The sequence below is a fragment of the Prinia subflava genome, chromosome 3 (assembly GCF_021018805.1).
Source record: "Prinia subflava isolate CZ2003 ecotype Zambia chromosome 3, Cam_Psub_1.2, whole genome shotgun sequence".
Classification (NCBI taxonomy): Eukaryota; Metazoa; Chordata; class Aves; order Passeriformes; family Cisticolidae; genus Prinia; species Prinia subflava.
Window position 1 is genome coordinate 46,421,146 of NC_086249.1, and position 20,228 is coordinate 46,441,373.

At 45.3% G+C, this 20,228-nt stretch overlaps 1 long non-coding RNA gene across 3 annotated transcripts in view; it reads left to right on the plus strand.

Moving 5' to 3' along the window:
• The window catches only part of LOC134547948 (uncharacterized), a 24,897-nt gene extending 5,755 nt beyond the window's left edge, over positions 1-19,142 (plus strand). For all 3 annotated transcript variants that reach the window (XR_010079653.1, XR_010079654.1, XR_010079652.1), the window contains exons 4-6: positions 7,351-7,486; positions 11,451-11,556; positions 11,966-19,142. This is a non-coding gene — a long non-coding RNA (uncharacterized LOC134547948). The remainder of the gene's footprint in view (positions 1-7,350; positions 7,487-11,450; positions 11,557-11,965) is intronic.
• Positions 19,143-20,228: the final 1,086 nt, after the last annotated feature.

Below are 20,228 nucleotides of genomic sequence, written 5' to 3' on the forward strand. Positions count from 1 at the left end.
AAGGAAAGGAAAGGAAAGAAAGGAAAGGAAAGGAAAGGAGAGGAGAGGAGAGGAGAGGAGAGGAGAGGAGAGGAGAGGAGAGGAGAGGAGAGGAGAGGAGAGGAGAGGAGAGGAGAGGAGAGGAGAGGAGAGGAGAGGAGAGGAGAGGAGAGGAGGAGAGGAGAGGAGAGGAGAGGAGAGGAGAGGAGAGGGAGAGGAGAGGAGAGGAGAGGAGAGGAGAGGAGAGGAGAGGAGAGGAGAGGAGAGGAGAGGAGAGGAGAGGAGAGGAGAGGAGAGGAGAGGAGAGGAGAGGAGAGGAGAGGAGGTTTAATTGAGAGACCTTTGATAAATCCATCCATACACATAACCAGAATGATCCAAAACATACCTTTTATACAGTAAGCTATGCAAAACCTTCACTCAAATGTAAATATGTGTTTGGTTTGGTTTCTTTGTTTGGGTTTTTTTTTCCAGTAGGATAGGCCTTTGAAGAATAAGAAGAAATCCTGGACGATTGATAAAAGTAGCTCTCAGATCAGAATGGTACCACCAGTAGCTCTGGTCAGGTTGGTGTGCTCTCCTGTGCATTTCATTCAAATGGAATGGTAATAACTAATGAAGAAAGGACTCTGAGGCTCCTATTGAGTCAGCTGAGGCAAAACTCCACTTTTAGATAAGGAAATTTTACCTGAGTAAGAGCTCAGCATAGACTGTAAAGTCTGGTAATGAAATCCCCAGCTAAGCTGGTAAGAAACCAAAATCCTTCAGACAGACAAGTAAAATAGGATTTTCAACCTCTATAGTTATTCACATCCTACTAATGAGCTCTGGCACCTGTAGCAGAATTGTTAAAGGAGTATTGATCTCCTGCAAAATTTGGTGTGTAATAGTGATTTGTAGACACATAGAGAATATTGAATCCTCCTTCCTTGTTATTTCCCAGCGGGCTGATCAGTTGGGGAGTACTGGAAAAGCAGATGGCATTTCCATTTCTCCTTTTCATCCATCAAGGGGTTATTTGATGGTCCATCCGATCAGTGTGACTGGGGTTTTTTTTCTCCCTTTTCATAAAAAACGTTATTGAATGTTGTTATTTGGCACAGCCATATATTATAAAGCAAATGTTTAATGAAGGGAACTAGTTATAAACAGGCCCTTGATCCTGAGTAGAATTAAAGCAATTTTTTGGGGAGTAGTTTTAAAAATAGCCAATGCTGTTAAACATATTTGTATTTCAATACATATTTTTCCTGCTCTTTTAAATGCTGCTACCTCCTCTACTGAGAGTGTTACAACCTGCATCTGCAGGACTGTGTGGCAGTTTTCCAAGAAGAACAGTTGTGAGCACACCTGTACCACGTTTCCCAGTGGGAGTTAGATGTGATCTTACCAGCTGATGGCACATTCAGCCAGAGCAGAGAGCAAACTCCAGGGTACCATTTCAGATCCAAACCCATGAGGGCCAGATCCTCCCAGAAGGCTCCTCTGGGATGATCTCACACTCATCTTAGAAGAAAAGTAAGTGGTGTTGTCCTCAGGGAAAACCACTGCTGTCTTTTCCTGAGGACTGCTCGTGCCATTACAATCTGGAATGGGCAACTGGATTCAGTGAGCTTGTGTCGTATGCCTGACCTCTTCCCCTTCTTTGGAAAAGCTACCCAAATTTGGCCAAGCAATAAATGTCTATAAAAAAAAGTCCACCCCTACATGATTCATGGAGATTTCTGACTCCAGAGCAGGAGTTGAGCAGTAAAGACGAAGCACGAGACCATGTGTTGGAGAGGAAAACAAGATATTGAATAGCTGCTCATTAATCAAGTGCTGGGAACAGTGAGAGAGGTACAGCGGTAAAACCTACCAGGCAATTCTTACAATTAAAGGCTGTTCCAGGATGCAAATGTAGAGAGGGAGGTGGGGGAGGGAAGTATGACACCAGCAACCTTAATTTACACATGCCTTACTTCTGGGGTGCTCAACTTGGTAGTTCTGCTGCTGCTCTATGGGCACAAGAGTGGGGTTTTTTTCTATTGTATAGAGTGTTTTGCTGCCTTTCAGTTCCCTGTACTTCTCTGGCTTTCAAAGATGTGGAATATTTGTGACTGCCTTGTGCCGCGATGATGTGATTGCAGAGCTCTTTTCAGCTCAGTGGAAGAAATGAAAGGTTGGGCTCACTGCGAGCAGTTGCTAAGCAAGCAAGCAAGCAAGCCTATTTTAAGCTGTTCCACAGAAGCACATACTGCCTTGATTGGTTATTGATTCCACTTTCATTATGGGGAAAGCACATTTTTAGCCACAAACATGGGCAGCCACATGTTGAGCTGCAAGTATGAAAACTATAAGGCTCTGCTGCAAGCTGCACTGAGCCCGAGCATCCAAAAAAGCTGAAGACCCATATTTCCCACTCTAGCAAATGGCACCAGTCTTTTGAGAAAAGTTTTCTTGGCTCCTTCAGCTCTGTTGAGCTTTGGATTCAATTCAGTTAGGAGTCGGTTGTGACTTGGACCTTGCAGGCTGTCCCTAGACTGGCAGATGAAACAAAGCCTCGGACTGTTTTGAACATTGGAGCGTGACTGTCTATTCTGCAAAACTCTTGGACTGGTCCAGGGAGTGGTGGAGGCTGCATGAATTACTGCCCTCCCCAGCTGTGCTGAGACATGAGCCTTTTAGAAGGTGCTACAGGCCCTTCTGTGCAGGATGGCTCTGGTGTCAGACAACGTGCATGGGCACGTGCAATGTTCTAGGAAGAGGCAGGTGCACTCAAATGAGGAAAGAGCTCCTTGTATATATAAAACTTGGGCAGCCACACATCCCAGAAATACACAGGAATGTATTTGTAGTGCCTTACAAATCTGTGTGGATTTCAGTAGGTGTATGAAGGGAGCAAACTTGTATATGCTGCCTCGGAGTGCATGGAAAGAAGAGATGTTGGGGCTGCTTTTACTCTAGCTAAGCCCAAGTGGAGGTTTGTGACAATTCAGATTTAGCCAAGGGCAGGAAGAATTCAGGCATGGAACAGGAACAAGCCTGCGGACACTGGGCTTTTGATATACGCTTTCTTCAGAGCTGTGCCAGTTCAGTCATTAGTTGAGAATAAATAACAACAAAGTACCTCCTTGAATCAATGTTTGTAGGAACAGAGCCCAAGGTCAGGGACATTTAAAAAGGACACTTTTTCCCCTGAAGAAAGCCAGAGTCTGTGAAAATGAAAGACTTGGAAACTGTTAGCTATTTCCTGAAGGCTTTTCTCATTCCTTCTCATGCAAGTTAACGTGTGCTTTGCCTGGATGGAAGTGGGTATTTCTTTTTTGGTTTTGGTTGGATTTTTTTTTTTTTTCCAGAAATATTGGAGATATCTTATTTTCCTTTTGAGGGAAGGTTCCAGACCCTGCAAACTTTCTCAGTTTCATGGCCTGAAAGAACTGAAATGTTGTCACTTGTGTGGACTGCAAAAGTCATCTGTTTGGGCCTGTTTTCAGAGGATGTTTGAGACAGACAACCCACAACAATGACAGAAGAGAAAGGGGTCCTCTCAGTGTCTGTTTGCACAGGACTGCTATAGAGAAAGTTGTTTCTGAAATTCCTGTGCTGACCTGTGGATCTAAACGATTATCCATCCAAATTCTGATAATCCATTTGTCATCAGCAGGACTCTGGCCAAAGTCTGCAGTGACAGTTGTCTGGCCTGAAGACCCAGGTTTTCCTTTTAAGGTTGGCAGGAAAAAGGGCAGGTTACTGCTAGAAATTTTTCCTATTTAGGACTGGGTTAGGCTCTAAATGCACATCTTGATTCATATTTCACCAGTATAAACCAGCCCCATCTCTCCTTAAAGTTTCCTTAATATTTGATCAGCTGATCAATCTTCCTCTTTGGTTCAATGAATATTTAATCATCTATATAAAATCAAACAATTTCAAAATGAGAGGTTTGGAGCCATTCTCCCCAGCCACAGCATACATCTCTGTAATGACCAATGGAGACTTCAGAGACATGCCAAGCCTCTGCTTTGGCTCAGCTCAAAAGTTTGAGCCTGGACTTCTCCCACACTCTTTGTAGGGTCCCAAGCAAAAGAAGATCTTTTCTTGGTCTAGCCTTGTGGTTTCAGTCCAACCAGCTGCATTTTGATGACTGTTTCTGTGTTTCTCAGTCAGGACTTGGAGCTGGCCTCCCAGGTGACAGGCTGGCTTGGAGCTCTGTTGTTCAATGCTGTTCCCCAGGATGGCAGATTTGGTTTGGAGAGAGTTGGTTGAAGTGACTGAAGCAGAGCTAAGAGCTGAGTATTGCTGGATTCCAGGACCTCTGCTCTTTCCTAATCCTTGGAAGGGCAAGGAATGTACCTGGCATGCTCAGCTTCCCTCAGGCTTTGTATGGGGGTAGCCTGTTTTCTGGTCTCAGGACTGAGAATTCTCTAGGCAGCAGTGGGATGAGGAGGAGCAGGGGACTGCAGTGCTAGTGGGGACATGGGGGCTTGTTTCTTGGTGTCTGGCCTTGGCACTATGTTAGTTAATTCTACACCCAAACACATCTCTGTTCTGTCCTCTTTCCCTTGAAAAAGTAGAAGGATAGATTTTATATCAGGAATATGATGCCATTTAGTAATGAGATGGAAAAACTTGCTTGCACCATGCTGATCACCATAAGTAAAGGAATTCAGACCATTGTTTTTGTTTTGAATGTACCATAACTCTGACTTCTGTAAGTGCTTCATTTTTTGGTACACTTCGAGCGAGGTGCTCAAAATGAGGAAAACAGGATCAGATTTAACATCTCATGTTTGTCAGTACTTCTCTAGCAGAAAGTAAATTTCTGAAAGTAAGCCAAGACCACATCAAAATCATATCAAACCACATCCATTTCTGCTTAATGAGGCATCTTCGTATAGATCAGTTAGCACAAACACTTATTCATTCATCCTTTCACTAACCACTCAACCAGAAAAATATAACTGACATTTAAATGGTACAGGAGGAGAGACAGGCAGGTTAGCCAGGCTGGAGATAGGGCCAGCAATTTCACAGTGTAACAGGAAGGCTCTCAAACACTCTATGAATTAATTGAGGCTGAACTACAAGACATGGGTTTTGCTAAGGTTAATAACAGCTGACAGCTTGACCTATTCCTGCAGTTTACTATATCAGCATCAGTTCCAGGCTCTGTTTGCCTCCTCTCTCCATCTAAAGATGGTGAGAAGAGAGCTGAGTGCCCATGAGAATGCCAACAAGACAGGTATCCTGGTGGGAGTATCTTACAAACTACCTGACAAGGGTGAAGAGGCAGGTGCAATATTCTGTAAGCAGGGGGGAGAAGTCTCACAATCTCTGGCTCTTGTTCTTCTGGGAACTTCAACTTATCAGACATCTGCTGGAAATACAACACAGCAGACAGAAAACAGTCCAGGAGGTTCCTGGAGTATGTGGGAGATAACTTGGTGACCAAGCTGGTGAGGGAGCCAGCATGGAGAGGTGTCCCACTAGACCTGCTCCTTGTGAACAGAGAAGGGCTGGCCGGTGATGTGCTGGTCACTGTGAGGCAGCCTCGGAAACAGGGACCATGAAATGACACAGGTTTTGGTTCTTGTAAGGAAAGTAAGGAAAATGGTCTGCAGAACTGCAACCCTGGACTTCTGGAGGGCTGAGTTTGGTCTGTTCAGGACACTGGTTGAGACAATCCCTTGGGAGGAAGTCCTGAAGGGAAAAGGGGTCCAGGAAGGCTGGACAGTCTTCAAGAAGGAAATCTTACAAGTGCAGGAGCAGGTTGTCCCTGCATGCTGAAAGATGAGTCAGTGGGGAAGAAGAAGCATCAATGAACAGAGAGCTTTGGCTGAAACTCAGGAAAAAATGGGGAGTTTATGACTTTTGGAAGCAGGGGCAGGCAATCCAGAAGGAGTACAAGGCTGTTGTGAGTTCATACAGGGAGAAAATTAGAAGGGTTAAAGCCAAGCTAGAACTTAATTTGGCTACTAACATAAAAGCTCAGTTTTGGAGCCACTCCTGTTTAATTTCTTTATCAACAATCTAGGTGAGGGGATTGAGTGCACCTTCAGTCAATTTGCACAGGACACAAGTTGTGTGGGAGTGTTGATCTGCTGGAGAGTAGGAAGGCTCTACAGAGGGATCTGGACAGGCTGGACTGATGGGCCAAGACCAATTGTATGAAGTACAGCAAGGCCAAGTGCCGGGTCCTGCCCTTGGGTCACAACAGCCCCAGGCAGTGCCACAGGCTGGGGGCAGAGTGGCTGGAAACTGGCCAGGGGAAAAGGACCTGGGGGTGCCCATCAACAGCAGCTGAACATGAGCCAGCTGTGCCCAGGGGGCCAAAAGTGTCAGTGGCATCCTGGCCTGGATCAGCAACAGTGTGGGCAGCAGGACCAGGACAGGGATTGCCCCCAGGAGCTGGCACCGGTGAGGCCACACCTCAAATCCTCGCTCCAGTTCTGGGCCCCTCACTACAAGAAAGACATTGAGGGGCTGGAGTGAGTCCGGAGAAGGGTTGGAGCACACGTGTTATGAGAAGCAGTTGAGGGAGCTGGGATTGTATAGCCTGGAGAAAAGGAGGCTTATAAAGGACCTTACCACTCTCTGTGACTATCTGAGGTTGTAGAAAAGGGGGGATTTGGTCTCTTCCCTCAAATAAGAAGAGGTTGAAAAGGTAACAGCCTCAAGGAGTGTCAGGCAAGATTTAGACTGGATATTAGGAAAAATGATTCATTGAAAGGGTTATCAAAAAGGGTTGGAAAAGCTGTGCAAGGAAGTAGTGGAGTCCCCATCCCTGGATGTATTTAAAGGATATGTAGGATGTGGCACTCAGGGACATGGTTCTTGGTGGCCTTGGGAGTGTTGGGTTAATGGTTGAGCTCGATGGTACTTTCCAAGCCAAGTGATTCTATGATTCTAAATATCCAGTGCTGGATTTAGGCTCTGTACAGAGCTGGGAAGTACCATCACTTGGGTGCTGCTGCCCAGCTCTGGTCCCCACTGCTGAGTGTACCCAGGCACACGGCTGGGACATCTCCAGCTGGCTCCCCAGGGTCCCTCTCTCATACCATTGGAAGCACAGGGCTCATGCTGATGGTGGAGCTAACGGGGCATGAGTGAATATTGAGGTTTGTCATGTGGATATTATAGCTTGTGAGTATGCTTGCCAGCTGCTTCTATGACCTGGAGTTAGACTCTACAGGGGTCCATTAGGAGACTTTTCATGCTGTATTTATTCTTGGGAAAAAGACACTGAAACAACATGACCCGAAACACACTAGCAAATCTGAAAACTATAGAGTAAATTACCGCAGGGAAAAGGCACTCTCTGCTCAGTGCCTGCCTGGTAAGGATTCTTTCTTGCTCGTCTGTTTGTTCTAATCTTGTGTTTCTTTGCAGGCAGCATAAGGCCAGTGGCAAAAGTACATCTCACAAGAACCAGTTGGCTTCAGATGCGGACTTCACAGTTGTTATCCCTGGCTGTTATCACTGTGAAGCTTAATTAGGCACAAGCCAGAGCAGCTTGAAGTCTCAGGTGATGTGTGTTTGCAATGCATTTTGAAGGTCGTATCTCGAGCTCTGGGTGAGGGCTGAAGGCACACACCAACCGTGCCAGGTGGAACCTGAAAAGTGATGCTTACAACTGCTCTCTCTATAGGAGCCACCAGACAGAGTGGAGAGGAAAGGATAGGAAGGTACAGGCCGAGGGCAGCACTCATCTGGACACATTCCTTTTCAATGCCAGGGTTGGGCCTCTTTATCTAGGACACCACATGCACCAGGATAGCTATACAGAGGAGTCAGACCTCCAAAGCTGAGGCAGAAATAAGGATTTTGTTGTGAAACAGACCTAAGCATAGTCACAAGTGGCTGGTAATTTGTGGAAGATGCTGATGTTGGGAATCTTGTCTATTTGGGTTTTAGTTTCCAAAACAAGATAATAGATAAAAGGTTTGGCAGTGGTGTTGCAAAGGTGTGGAAGGCCTAGATACTATGTAGGATTCATCATGCCACCCATTGGCAATCCAATGAGTCTGAGGTTCTCCTTACCATCCATGGAAAGCAAGGTTCATTTAGCTGAGCTTACCTTAGCATGTGATGGCTTTTTCTATGGGAGTACTTCTTTCCCCTTCTCAATTAGAAAAATATCCTGGAAACGACTTGCTCTGACCTGGACATGTTTCCTATAAATGTTTAAGTGGGACCAGATGGTTCCTACCACCCAAGTACAAAGGACCACCAATCTGAGCTACAAATAGGAGCAATGGATGCTGGTCCTTGGCTTGTTCTGTTGATCCTTCCATGGAGCTGGTCTTGGCTTTCCAAATTGTAGCAGAAGGGCAACTGGCAGCAACTCAGTGATTTTTTTTTATTACTTTACACCAGGTTGTGCTGAGCAAAAACTGCTGATGTTAAGGGATATTCTCGGTGCCTTGTACAGGTATTTTTTACTCTTGAAGACTGGTAGGCAGAAGTTCAATCCCTCTCCTATAATTACTTGCTTCGTCTGTTGTACACAAAATTGAGTTGGCTTGCTTCTGTTTGAGTCTGCACAACATTAGAATACAAGGGCAGCGGTACAGATCTCTGTGCTTTTGCTGTCCTGCCTCCTTTCCTATTAGTTTCAGCAGTATTTCAGCTTCATGCTTGTGCCTGCATGCTCATTCTGATCTGGGATCCCTGCCAGCTGCAACAGCCATGTCCTAATGCCAGCTGGGATGTGTAGGTGCTGCAGCAATAGGATGACGCTCATAGTACTGGACATTTATTTTTGACATTTTGCAGAAGATTAAAGTGACTTCTCTGTGAGCTCTCAGCCTCTTCAGGAGCATGCTGTTAATGGGCTTACTCCCAAAGACAAAGATCTTTCCCATCTCCCATTTTCTTGGATTTGGAGATCTCATGGATTTCTGTGAGATGTGTGGGCATTTGACACTTCAGATTAACAAGCTCTGTTCCTGCCAAAGCAGATACTTGCTGGCACCCGCTGTGCCCACATGGGAAGAGCTGCTTCCAGAAATCATTCTCTTAGAAGCCTCAACCCTGTGCTGGGAGTTCCTGCAACTAACTGGATCAGGCTTTGCAGTTATTTATGGGCTAGAAGAATGGTGGATTTTAGTCAGACCCTCTATGAGCATGAAGAAAATCAAAGCTGAACATCTCCTCCCAATGTTACCAGCCAGTCCTATTGTACAGTGGTTTTGTCAGCAAGTTAAGATCTTAATCCCTTTCAGCTATTAGGGGGAACCCTGAGGTAGAGTGAGACTGGAAAGAGAAGTGATTTTCATTTGGATTTTCATTTTTTTTTCTCTTGTGCTGTAACCTGATGAAGAGGCAATTTCCCAATGTGTACTCCATTCATGGCTACCTGCTTAAAATGAGGAAGGTGGAGGAGTAAGAAGAAAAGACTCCTTTAAAACTGTTGAGAAATTCTGGTGCCTGTAAGGGCTATTTAAAGAAGTAAAACCACTTTATCTTGTTAATCTATTTCTGCATTGTAACTTATGCTGCCATTCACACAGTGTCAGAAAGCTATTGTAAACCCTTGTATAAACCCACCCTGCAGACTTGAGGGGCTCTAGTCCATGGCTCTGCCTGCCCTGGAATATTGGTGATAGGATAATAGCAGGTTTCACTCTAAAAAGTTTTTTTTTTGAGGGGCTAGTGTACAAGAGGAAGAATGTTAATGATTCCCAACAGACCACCTACTTAGCTGCTAGTAAAAGGCAATCTCTAGTGTGTGCATGGTGCTAGAGGCGAGTTCTGAAATGAGATGTGAAATATAAGCTAGGTGCTTTTGCAAATGATTTTTGCAAGGCACTCCATGAAATGCTACATCAGTGAGATATCTGAGAAGAAAGCCCAGGCTGGGAAATTGCTTCAGAGCAGCAGCTGGAGGAAAGTTACCATTTCTTTGGGCATTGCCACTCACAAGAAGGAAAGCCAGATGGACAGCTCAGGAGTAAAACGTGCTGGGAGCAACAGGGGAATAGATAGAATAATGACATAAAGGAAAGATGCTTGAGGACAGGCTTTGTCTCAGCTCATACTGAACATTTTATTAAAAGGGCTCTCTTTGTGGTTGGCAGAGCATGGCACTTTGAAGCCATGATGCATCTGACCTATTTTGGGCACTACTTATCTAGGATGAGGTAGATTACACTTTATCCATGCCTGTTTCTTCCTCTTGGTACTGAGACAGCTTCAGGCACATAGCCTAGATACAGACATCTGTATTTTAGACACGTCAGGGGAGGTGAAACAAATCTGCTTTTCCACGTGGAGTGGGACTGTGAGAGAGGACACGGATGGCCACATGGCACTCTGTGAATCCGGGACAGCATCCAGTCATCCTCTGCCCTTGTCGTCAGGAGAGATGAGGAACCAGAACGAGAAAGGATGGAAACCAAAGAGGGAAGAGAGAGAGAAGAGAACGGGGAGCTCCGTTTCAGCCATATTGTTTCATCTCTCGTTAAACTCTCCTGCAAGGAATATGAGAGATGTAGGCTGAGGAGAATAACACAATAAATTAGAAATGGGAAAATGTGTGTTACAAGTTTCGCTAAGATGTGAGCTTCTTCACCAACAACCAACATTATTATAATGATCAACCAAAAAAAGAACAGTGATATTTTATTATTATAATTCTGATGTAAAATTGCTTTCCAAAATCTTTATGGGCTATCTTAAACTTGCTGAAGTGTATATTTTGCACTGAAAAGCAGGTTTTGCATGAGTGGAAAAAAAGAAAGCTTTTGTGATGACTGCAGCACAAATTTCTGTGAATGGCTCTTTAAGCTGCATTGCCAGAAATGTCATGAATCTGCTCAGAACTCCAAGGAAGGGAAGTGGTTTGAAATTCCTAACACTGCTCTTTCAGCCAGAATAGCCATTTTGGGTGTACTTCACATGAAGCATGGCTTCAGGGCTTGATATGTCTTCATGCTGGGCCCTGTATTGTGCCAAGGAACTTCTCAGTGTTTAACAAATAATAATAGATGTAAGCTGTGTAAGCATATGTGAATCTTCATGTTATAATTTCACATGTAGAAAAATGATCTCATAAGCACATAGGAAATAGAGCAGATGGTAAAATGTGTGCTGGACTACACTCAGGCTGGAGAGTAAGTCTCCTAGACAATAAAAGCACAAATGCTGGATGGTCCCCTCCAGCCATGCACACGAAGTACTGCCTCGTGAACTGAGATAGGGGAGCACAGATCAAAACAGATTAAGAGGCCACCTTTGATCTGTTGTTTTCTCCTATTACTGCAAGTTTCAGCACTGTGATCTGTCATTCCCTGTGGGGATATTCATAGGTGAGTGTGCATGGACAGCCCTCAGCTGATTTATTGGGAGATGAGTCCCCAGCTGCATTATTCCAGTTTTGAACATGTGCTCTTCCACCAATTTCAGAGATTTTTCACCTGCAGTGAAACTGTCTCAGTAAGGTGGTTCTTGATGAAGTCTTATAGCTTAACCCTGCTTTTTTCCTCCAGAGATCATCCTTGGTGGAGAAAAACGAATCCTGGTCTACACTCCTGTTTCAAGACATGAGTTTCTCTCAGAGACTAGGGTCAAGCTGTAGCCCTGAGCAACAACAAGGTACGCTGGGAAAATGGGGACCATGAACTGCTTGAGATCAACATTTCTGCTGGAAGAGGAAAACAGAAATGGGGCCATGCCAGATTGCAAGGAAGTTTTCCTCTGTATACTAGCAAAACAGATACCAGTAGAGCACTGTAAAAGCAAACCACAGCAAACAAAGCCTCTTCCCAACATATTTCTCACCAGAAAGTTTGTAGGTAAACAAAAGCTGCACATGCCAGATCTACTATAAGAGTAAGCTGAACTGGAAGATTCCTTCAGTTATATCAGTGTAAACATTCTGAGTGCAGATCTGGCCAGTTAGTAGCCCCTGCTTGATGTACAATATTAGATTCATGCCTGTGTCAGGAGAAAAATTATCTTTTGTCTTCATGTCAGTTTTTATTCTCCTTTCTCTTTGCTACAGGTTGCCTGATGGGCTATTCTGGAGTGTTAAATACAAATCATCACAGTGCTCTATTGGATGAGCTTCTCTACACTGGGCAGATCACATGCTTCAGAGATCAAATCAGCTCACATCTATCCACTGGCAACTTCCATTCAATGGCAGTGGCTTTGGCACAGCTATTCACAATTTCATGGCAGAATTCAGGAAAATTTTACCACAAAATTGGAGGAAATATGATTTGAAAATGGAAGGACAGGCAGTGAAAATTTTGTATTGGAATGCTGAGATATCAATGCTGAGATGCATTGGAATAAGATCTCTGATTTGGGTCTGGGGGTTTTTTGTTTTGTGGCTTTGTTTGTAGTCCAGATCCTGTCTTTTCATTCACCTTAGTGTGTATCTTAGGGAAATGCCTTTGCACCTCTCTTTTCTCAAAAGTAATCCAGCACTAACTGTGTCTGCTTACACGATTTATTTGTTCAGACCATAACCAATACCCAGAGTCCATGGAAGAGCACTGGAGTTAGAAATTGCAACCTGCTTTGAAGTAAACCACCCAGAGGTTTTAACTGGTGGAGGTCAGTGGAGATGGGGACAGAGGAAGGAGGCAAGAGGTGCTGTCTTTAGAAGAAACTGTGTTTGTGATCTCTCTAACTTGCCTTCTTGACAACTGGAGGGGGATTTTCCTAATAGAAAACCTGTGAGCTATATGAGGAGAGTAATCCACTTGACCCTTGCCCTCTCCTAAGCCTTTAAGTCATCATAACATTTCTTTTCTTTCCAGCTGCAGGACCACTTCTTGGGATTCATTTTGATTGCAATGCAAACCCAGCAATGTTTAGCCAGGAGGAAGACCAGGGTAGGGGTGTTGGAGCAGGATACGTGAGTGGGGACACAGCAATCATGTGAAGAGGGTGAGAGCTGGTGGCAGCGAGGAAGATAAACAGGGTGTGTTTGTGCAAGTGACCTTATTTATTTCAGCATCCTGAGGAGGGACCAAATGTACTGCATTGGAGGAAGTCAGTCCACACACACACACATACGGGAGTGGGTCCAGCACTGCGTGGCTGGCACAAGCCCAGGCACTGCCTTGCAGGGTGACAGCTTGGGGTTCTCGGGGCAGCTGCTGTCCTCAGCGCTAGCTTTTGAGAGCTCTTTGCATTGCAGGCTGTGCTGAAACGGGCAGGGTGGGTATTCAGAGCTGGCAGGAAGGGCGTTCTGCTCTGGCACCCCCCAGCCCTGCGGCGGGCAGCAGCAGTGGGGGAGGACCCATGGCCCCGTGGCACTGCACAGACCCCACCAGTGAGCAACTGAATCACAGTCGTGATTTGTCTCTTCAGCATTTGGCCGCTGACTGGCTCATGGACCAGTCCTGACATTATTTCTTTTTAATACTGTATTTGTTATCCTCAGAATATTTTGGGTGGGTAATTATCCAGTGTGTACTCTGTTGCAGAGCCCGAGAATATTTGCTTTGGCTTTACTTCCTGGTTAGTTAGGGTGTGCGGTTGCTGGCCTAGATCTCATGGCATTGTTTCTGACTACGTAAATGAAATTTTTATACAAGAGAATAATGAATACAGACCAGAGAATAAGGCACATCCTGTGGCAATTTCACAAAGGCAATTTTTCTTGCTAAAGCCCATAAGGGGCTCAGCAGTTGTGATTATTTACACATGTACTTAATGGCTGTCCACATATGACTGATATGGGATAACAGACACCTAGTAACCAGAGCCAGCTGCGTTTGGTGGTGCCTTGAATCATCTCTGGCTTTGTCTGTTTTCTTTCCCTCTCCTCTTTCCTGTTTGACTTTAGAGGCGCTCCTAAGGATGGGGAAGAAAACCTTCATTTAAAACCGTATGAAACCAAAGGCTGGGTGTAACCAGCTTCAAATCCAGACAAGAGTCAGCATGTAACTTTATGTGTTACTGTCTTCATCGTTCAGAGCATCACATGGATGGGGTGGCACTTTAAAACACACAGAGGATTGCTGCCACACGAGCAGTAATGTGTGCACACACACGCACACCCCTCGGTGTACACATACTTTACACTGCACCCAGTTTGGCTGTGGTGCCAGTGAAGAAAGCTCAGCCTGAATGTTCTCTCAACTCCCTGTGCTGAGACCCACTTTGCCATAGCTGAAATGGCTGTGAAAACTGGCTATTTTAAACAGTTTATCTGAGCTAGGTGTCAGTCAGAGAGATTATTCTAATCCTTGCAAAAACTAAAGAGTTTGCTTTTTCCAAATCTTTGAATGCGATCTTGTGGCTATGTTAATGCACACACGACTTCAAGATATTGAAACTTCAGTATCAAGTGTCACAAATGTATGTCCAAGCCCCAAGTGTGATCATGGTACTCAGACAGCAGCTGTTGCTAAAGAGTTCAATCTATCACTTCTCATCCCACAAACAAATGGCAAATGTTCCTGAGGATCTTTTAAAAGTAAAAGAGATCAGATATAATAAAAAGAATTTGAATGTGTCTAGAAAATAATGTTGGTAAAACACTGGAAACCACAAATTCCACTGACATGGGATTTTATTATTTGCAGGCGCTTTTGTTTACTGCCTGTGCAGGTCCAGACCTTGCCTTGGGTACACGGTGGGGACTTGCTGGAAAGGACATGAGTGGAGATGAGGGGTAGGAATCGATGTTATTTGCAAGTTACCAAACCACTGCTTATGAGAGAATGGAAAACCTTTGCCTGACAAAGAGGGTTCTGTGGGGTTTGAAGGCAAGGCTTGCCTGTCATCCACAAACCAAGGGAGCTCTGATAGGAGAATATCTTGTGCCATGATGCCATCTAAGCTTGGGAAGCAATACAAGACAGCAGGGGTGATGCCTTCACTAGCTGCCTTGTCAGCCACAATGCTCCCTTTCCATCACTGCACCCCATTCCTGAGATTAGGATCCATGCTGGTGTGAGCCCCCCATATCACAGGCTGCCAGTTGCTCAGAAATCCTGGCTCTGAATGGGTGAATGGGTAGTTTCATGGTGGGTTGAAAATACAGCCCCGTCCTCAATGTAACCTTTAATCTTGATTAAAAAGCTCCCGGGGCCAGGCAGCCTGGGCTGCATCCTTTGTTCAGTTCTGGCAGTGGCTCTTGCATTCCCTAATCCCTGTTAATATCACTGCTTGTCAAAGAAGATTTGTGCCTTTCCTGGAAGATGGACACTTATTTTGTACCGGCCGGGGGAGAAGGAGACGCCTCATCAGCTGGTGCTGGGAACAGCGAGTAGCAGACAAGAAAGGCATCCTGTTTTCTGGGGAGAAGGAGTGGGAGGTGGGCGAGCATCTGGCTCTGGCTATTAACTCTGGCTGCTAGCACTGCTCCTGTGTTTTCAGGATGCAACACAATCCTCTATTTTAACTAAGGCACAATCCGTGAACTTCTCCTGGCAGCGTTTGTGGCCAAGGTACCAACAGAGTATCCTGGCCAAACTGCAGGACAGATTATGCTCTGCTGACCTATATTCCCCTAAAGTCATTTTCAATTAGTGTAGTAGTTATTCCCCTTTGTGCACCAGTAAATTTCTCCCTGCCATGATGTTGAGGCTCCAGTGGCCATGCTCTCTTGGGGGCATTTTGCTGGCTTTTCCAAGCAGACAGAGAAAAGGTCTGGACACCCATTGCTGCTCAAGCAGCAGTCTCTGCAGCTAAGCCTGAGCCCAGACCGTAGTTCTTCTCATACTGGTCAACTCGCATCTCAAATCCCTATTAGAAAGTCCTTCCTGGGATGTGGACAACCTTCTTTGGCTCAGTCATGGCAGGAACTTGGTACCACATCCTGAGAGAGGATGAGATACCTCAGCTCTTCTGTTATCAGGATGCCTTTGATGTGGGTTTTTTTTTCTCTCTCCTGCCATTAGCTGCTTCATTTTGTGCAGGCATGGGGAGAGGCAGCGACACTGCAGCTGATGCCAAGTGCTGGTACAAGGAATCACACCATGCCTCTGGCTGGTCTCCTGCCAGGGTGACTGAGCTGGCATACATGGGTTCCCTGGAGGGTTGGGGTTTCTGCTGGCCCAGAGGAAGCCCTGGTCACCTGGCCTCTGTTGCTGTGTAGTGCATCCTGTGTCAGCAGGCCAGCTTCAGAATAACCACACCATCTTCTCTGCCCAGACCCAGCCTGGCCAGCAAACCCCAGCAGGTCAGAGGCAAAGACAGCAGTGGCTTACAATGGCAGTAAGGAGAAGGATGCTCTGGGTACCCCTGGGATATGTGTACCAAATGCTCCCAGGGCAGTGTGTCTCCAGCTCAGCACAGGCAGGCTCCTGCTGTCGGCTGGTGACAGCTCAGCAAGGTGGCTTTTGTCATCTGGAACTGGCAGCAACTTCTGCTGCAATCTCCATTAGGTGGCTCAGGGAACCTGACCAGGGCTACAAAATGTGAGAAAAGGACCCCAAAGGCCACTTGGTCTGTCCCCCTTGACAAGGCAGGATTAAAATGTGTCAGTGCATTTGGAGAGTCCTCCTCGGCAATCGCTTCTCTCACTATCCCTTTCCTGGCTACTGCCCACGCACCAGCTGAGATGAGCTAATATAATTAGCAAGACTTAATGAGGGACAGCGCTGCTGGCCAGTGCCTTCGGTGGAGCTGCTGAGCTCTGTCTGCATCAGGGCACAACCCATTCTGTTATCAAACAGCTGCCTCGAAAACTGGATGAGATTTTATCCTTTGCTTTCAGGTTTAATACGGAAAGCTGTGATTCAGCTTTGTGCAGAAAGCTGTTCATCAGGCTCCCAGAAAAGCTGACCCAGCTGGGATCTCCCTCACATAAGCAAAGTCCTGGGCATGAGTGGTGTCTTGGGCAGTAGTGGGACATGAGGACTATGATGGGAGAGTTTCTAAATCAATACTATTGTTTATTCATAGACATGGAATATTATACTCAACAGTTTCTTTGGATCTCTAGTGTTAATGAGCTATATAAAATACATACATCATCCTCCTTCCTTTGCCATGAAAATGTGACATTTTCTTGCCTACAGATTTTGAATTTTCCCTTCTTGGTTGAACAATTAAAAAAAAAAAAAAAAAAAAAAAAAAAAAAAAAAAAAAAAAAAAGGCCTACATAATGAAAACCAGAAACCCCATGGCTTGAGATGTTCTTCAGTATGATAAATGGATGTGAAAATTAATTTGTGTTGGAGCCATAGCATTGGATGACTGGAATTGTTCCTTATTATTGGTAAACAAGCAGGCCAGCTGAGGACAAGCTTAAACTACATTCCAGGTAGAAAAAAACAAAGCTGAAACAGTGCCATCAAAGGTAGCTGATAGTTCAAAGCAAAACTTTTTACCTTTTCTCACTCGGTGCTTGCTAGGTTTTTGTTGTGGTTTAAATCTAGTTGGAAACTAAGCCCCACAGAGCCAGTCATTCACTCTTTCCCTGGTGGGATAGGGAAGGGAATCAGAAGATTCAAAGTGAGAGAGGTTATGTGTTGAAATAAAGACAGCTTAACAGGCAAAGAAAAAGCCACACACAAGAGAAACAAGGAATCTATTCACCACTTCCCATGGTCAGGCAGGTGTTCAGCCATCCCCAGGAAAGCAGGGCTCCACCTTGTGTAATAGTGACCTGGGCAGACAAACGCCATTAGTCCAAATGTCCCTCCCTCTCTCCTTCCCCCAGCTATATGGGGATCCCTGAGCCTGATGCCATATGCTCTAGGATATTCCTTTGGTCAGCTGGGGTCAGATGTCCCTGCTGTGTCCTCTCACAACTTCCTGTGCACTCCCAGCCCTCTTGTTTGTGTGGTGGGGTGAGAGGCAGAAAGACCCTGACTCAGTGTCAGCCCTGCTCACCTGGAACAACAACATCTCTGTGTTTTCCACATTGTTTTGGTCACAAATCCAAACCATAGCCCCACAGCAGCTATTAGAAGAAAATCAACTCTATCCCATCCAAAACCAACACACACCTTTCTACAGGTTATTTTCCTAGAAGTCCTGTTGGAAGACTTTTGCTTCTAAAGAAACAAGGCTGGAGAAAAGCAACTGCAGCCTGCTACCTCAGCATACCTGCAATGCAGCTGGTATTTCTCAAATCTCATCCAGGACTTTTAGTTTTTCTTCAAGGTGGCTTTAAATTACCTGTTTCAAACCACATTGTTTAAATCTAATTTATGGGAGTCAAAGGCACATCTAAGCAATCACTGTCACGTCTCCTTCCTGCTGCCTAAATACATAATGGCACTTCATGAGATATAGTCTCCATATCCATCCTGACCCAAGGTGTTCCTGACACATAATACCTGTCCTTGCCCCCGTCCCCATGCATGGCACTGCAGTTCCTCAGCTCCCTGGCACACTTTGCACAACACTGAATTGAACTGAGGAACTGATCTGGCTTAAAGAACATCTGCCAAAACCCTTCCCCCCCGTCCTGTTTTTTAATCTGTATCAATTCTCCAGTCTGGCCCCGGTGTTAGGGCTTGGTGTTAGAGCAGACAGGGAAAAAAAACCCTGGAGGATGAGGGGTGAAAAGGTGAGAATAAGGAAAATCTTCATCTCATCCTGTTGCTGTGGTCTCTGTCCCATGAGCTGTCTGCTGTCAGACACCACGCTGGGAGAGGTCACCCCAAACTTTCTTGAGTCTCTGCTTTAGCAGAAGTGATGTCAGGAAAATATCAGGCCATGACTACTGGGGGGCTGTCACGCAATGGTAAGGAGGATGTGGTGAGTGCTCGGGAAAGAATGAAGGAGGTGTTGGAAGAAAGGGTACTTTAAATGAGAAAACCAGTGGGAACCATCAAAACACCCACCTTTTCAGAAGATGCACCTGTGTGACAGAGAAAGTGCAAGCCATTCAGAGGAGGGTGATCAATGCAGGCTCTGTTGTGCTGCCAGGCAGTGTCACAGGTGCATCAGCTGATGGGAAGAAGACTTGCTTGGATTTTTTTTTCCTTCAACAAACTGTAATTTTATGTATATACATATATATTAATACAGGGCAAGCCAAATGAGGCCACAAACACCCTTTTCACGTGTTCTCTGCCAAGAAATCCACCCTGAGCTGTACATGAAGCCTTGCCTGTAGGAATTGTCTCTGTACAGACAAGCGGTTTACAGCCCATGACCCCAAACCATCAGCAGATGCCATTGTTATTGCCCTCAATGTTTGTCTGCATCCCAAGGGTATAGAAACTTCACTTTCTATCCCCACCCCTGTTTTAAATAGTAATAGGTCATCCCAGAAGCATATTTACTTCCTTGTCATTTTGGGACTTAAATATAGAGCAGTTCAAATTGCTTGAGACTTAAAATTTTCTAATTAACCAGTGGGAAACAGTGGAAGAACTTTGCAAAGTACAATGCACAGCTAAACCAAATGATCACCCTTGAGTTTAAGCATGGCAATGTGGATACCCAGCATGGCCACCCACAAGATTGCTCTTTCTTTCTTTCTTTCTTTCTTGCTTGCTTGCTTGCTTGCTTGCTTTCTTGCTTTCTTTCTCCATTTGTGCAGGCTTTAAGAACTTCTGGTAAGTAAGATTTCTTGCAGAAGTTCAGATGTTTTCCTTTATGTAAGCATAATTTCATTGCACTGTGATGGTAGTTATTTGGATAACTTCTAGAAGGAGAGGGAGGAGGGAGAGGGCTTTGCTTGTCTTGGGCAAAGGGAGCATCATTAAAGTCAGACAGAGAAATAGAAGGCTACTAATTAATTGGAGGAATTTATCCTATTTAGAGAAACTAGAAAAAATACAGTTCAGGGCTTTATCTCAGCCTTGGACTCTTATCTGCATTTTGTCCAAGTTTCATTTAGTCATTCATGACTCTTTGGTGATTTCAAACTCTTTAAAAATTGATAATTTAAAATAGTTTTGTCTGCTCTGATTATCCTGGACATCATTCCTCTACAAAGATGTCACTGCATTGCTTCTGGTCAGTGGGGAGCTGAGACACCTGTGGCGAGGCGAGGACAGCATCCTGCATAAGAGCCTCCAGCTGTTGTCCTTTGAGCAGAGTGGGGAGGGAAACCTCCTGGAGATGCATCCAGGACTCGGTGCAGTGGAGAAACCTCCCAGCCACTGGTGGAATCCAATTTCTCCAGTTCACCTGTTGCTGAACACATACAGAGGGAAAGCTTGTCTTTTGTGGGCAAGAATGACAGGGTGTCCCCGAAGCCCCACCTACACACACAGAGCCTGCTCCTGCTGCTTCAGAGGTGGGCTTGGCAGAGCCCCTGGGGCTGTGCTGAGTGCATGGCTGGGGCACTGTAGGTGTTACCACGCTGCAAAAGGAGGCAGGTTTCTGACATATTG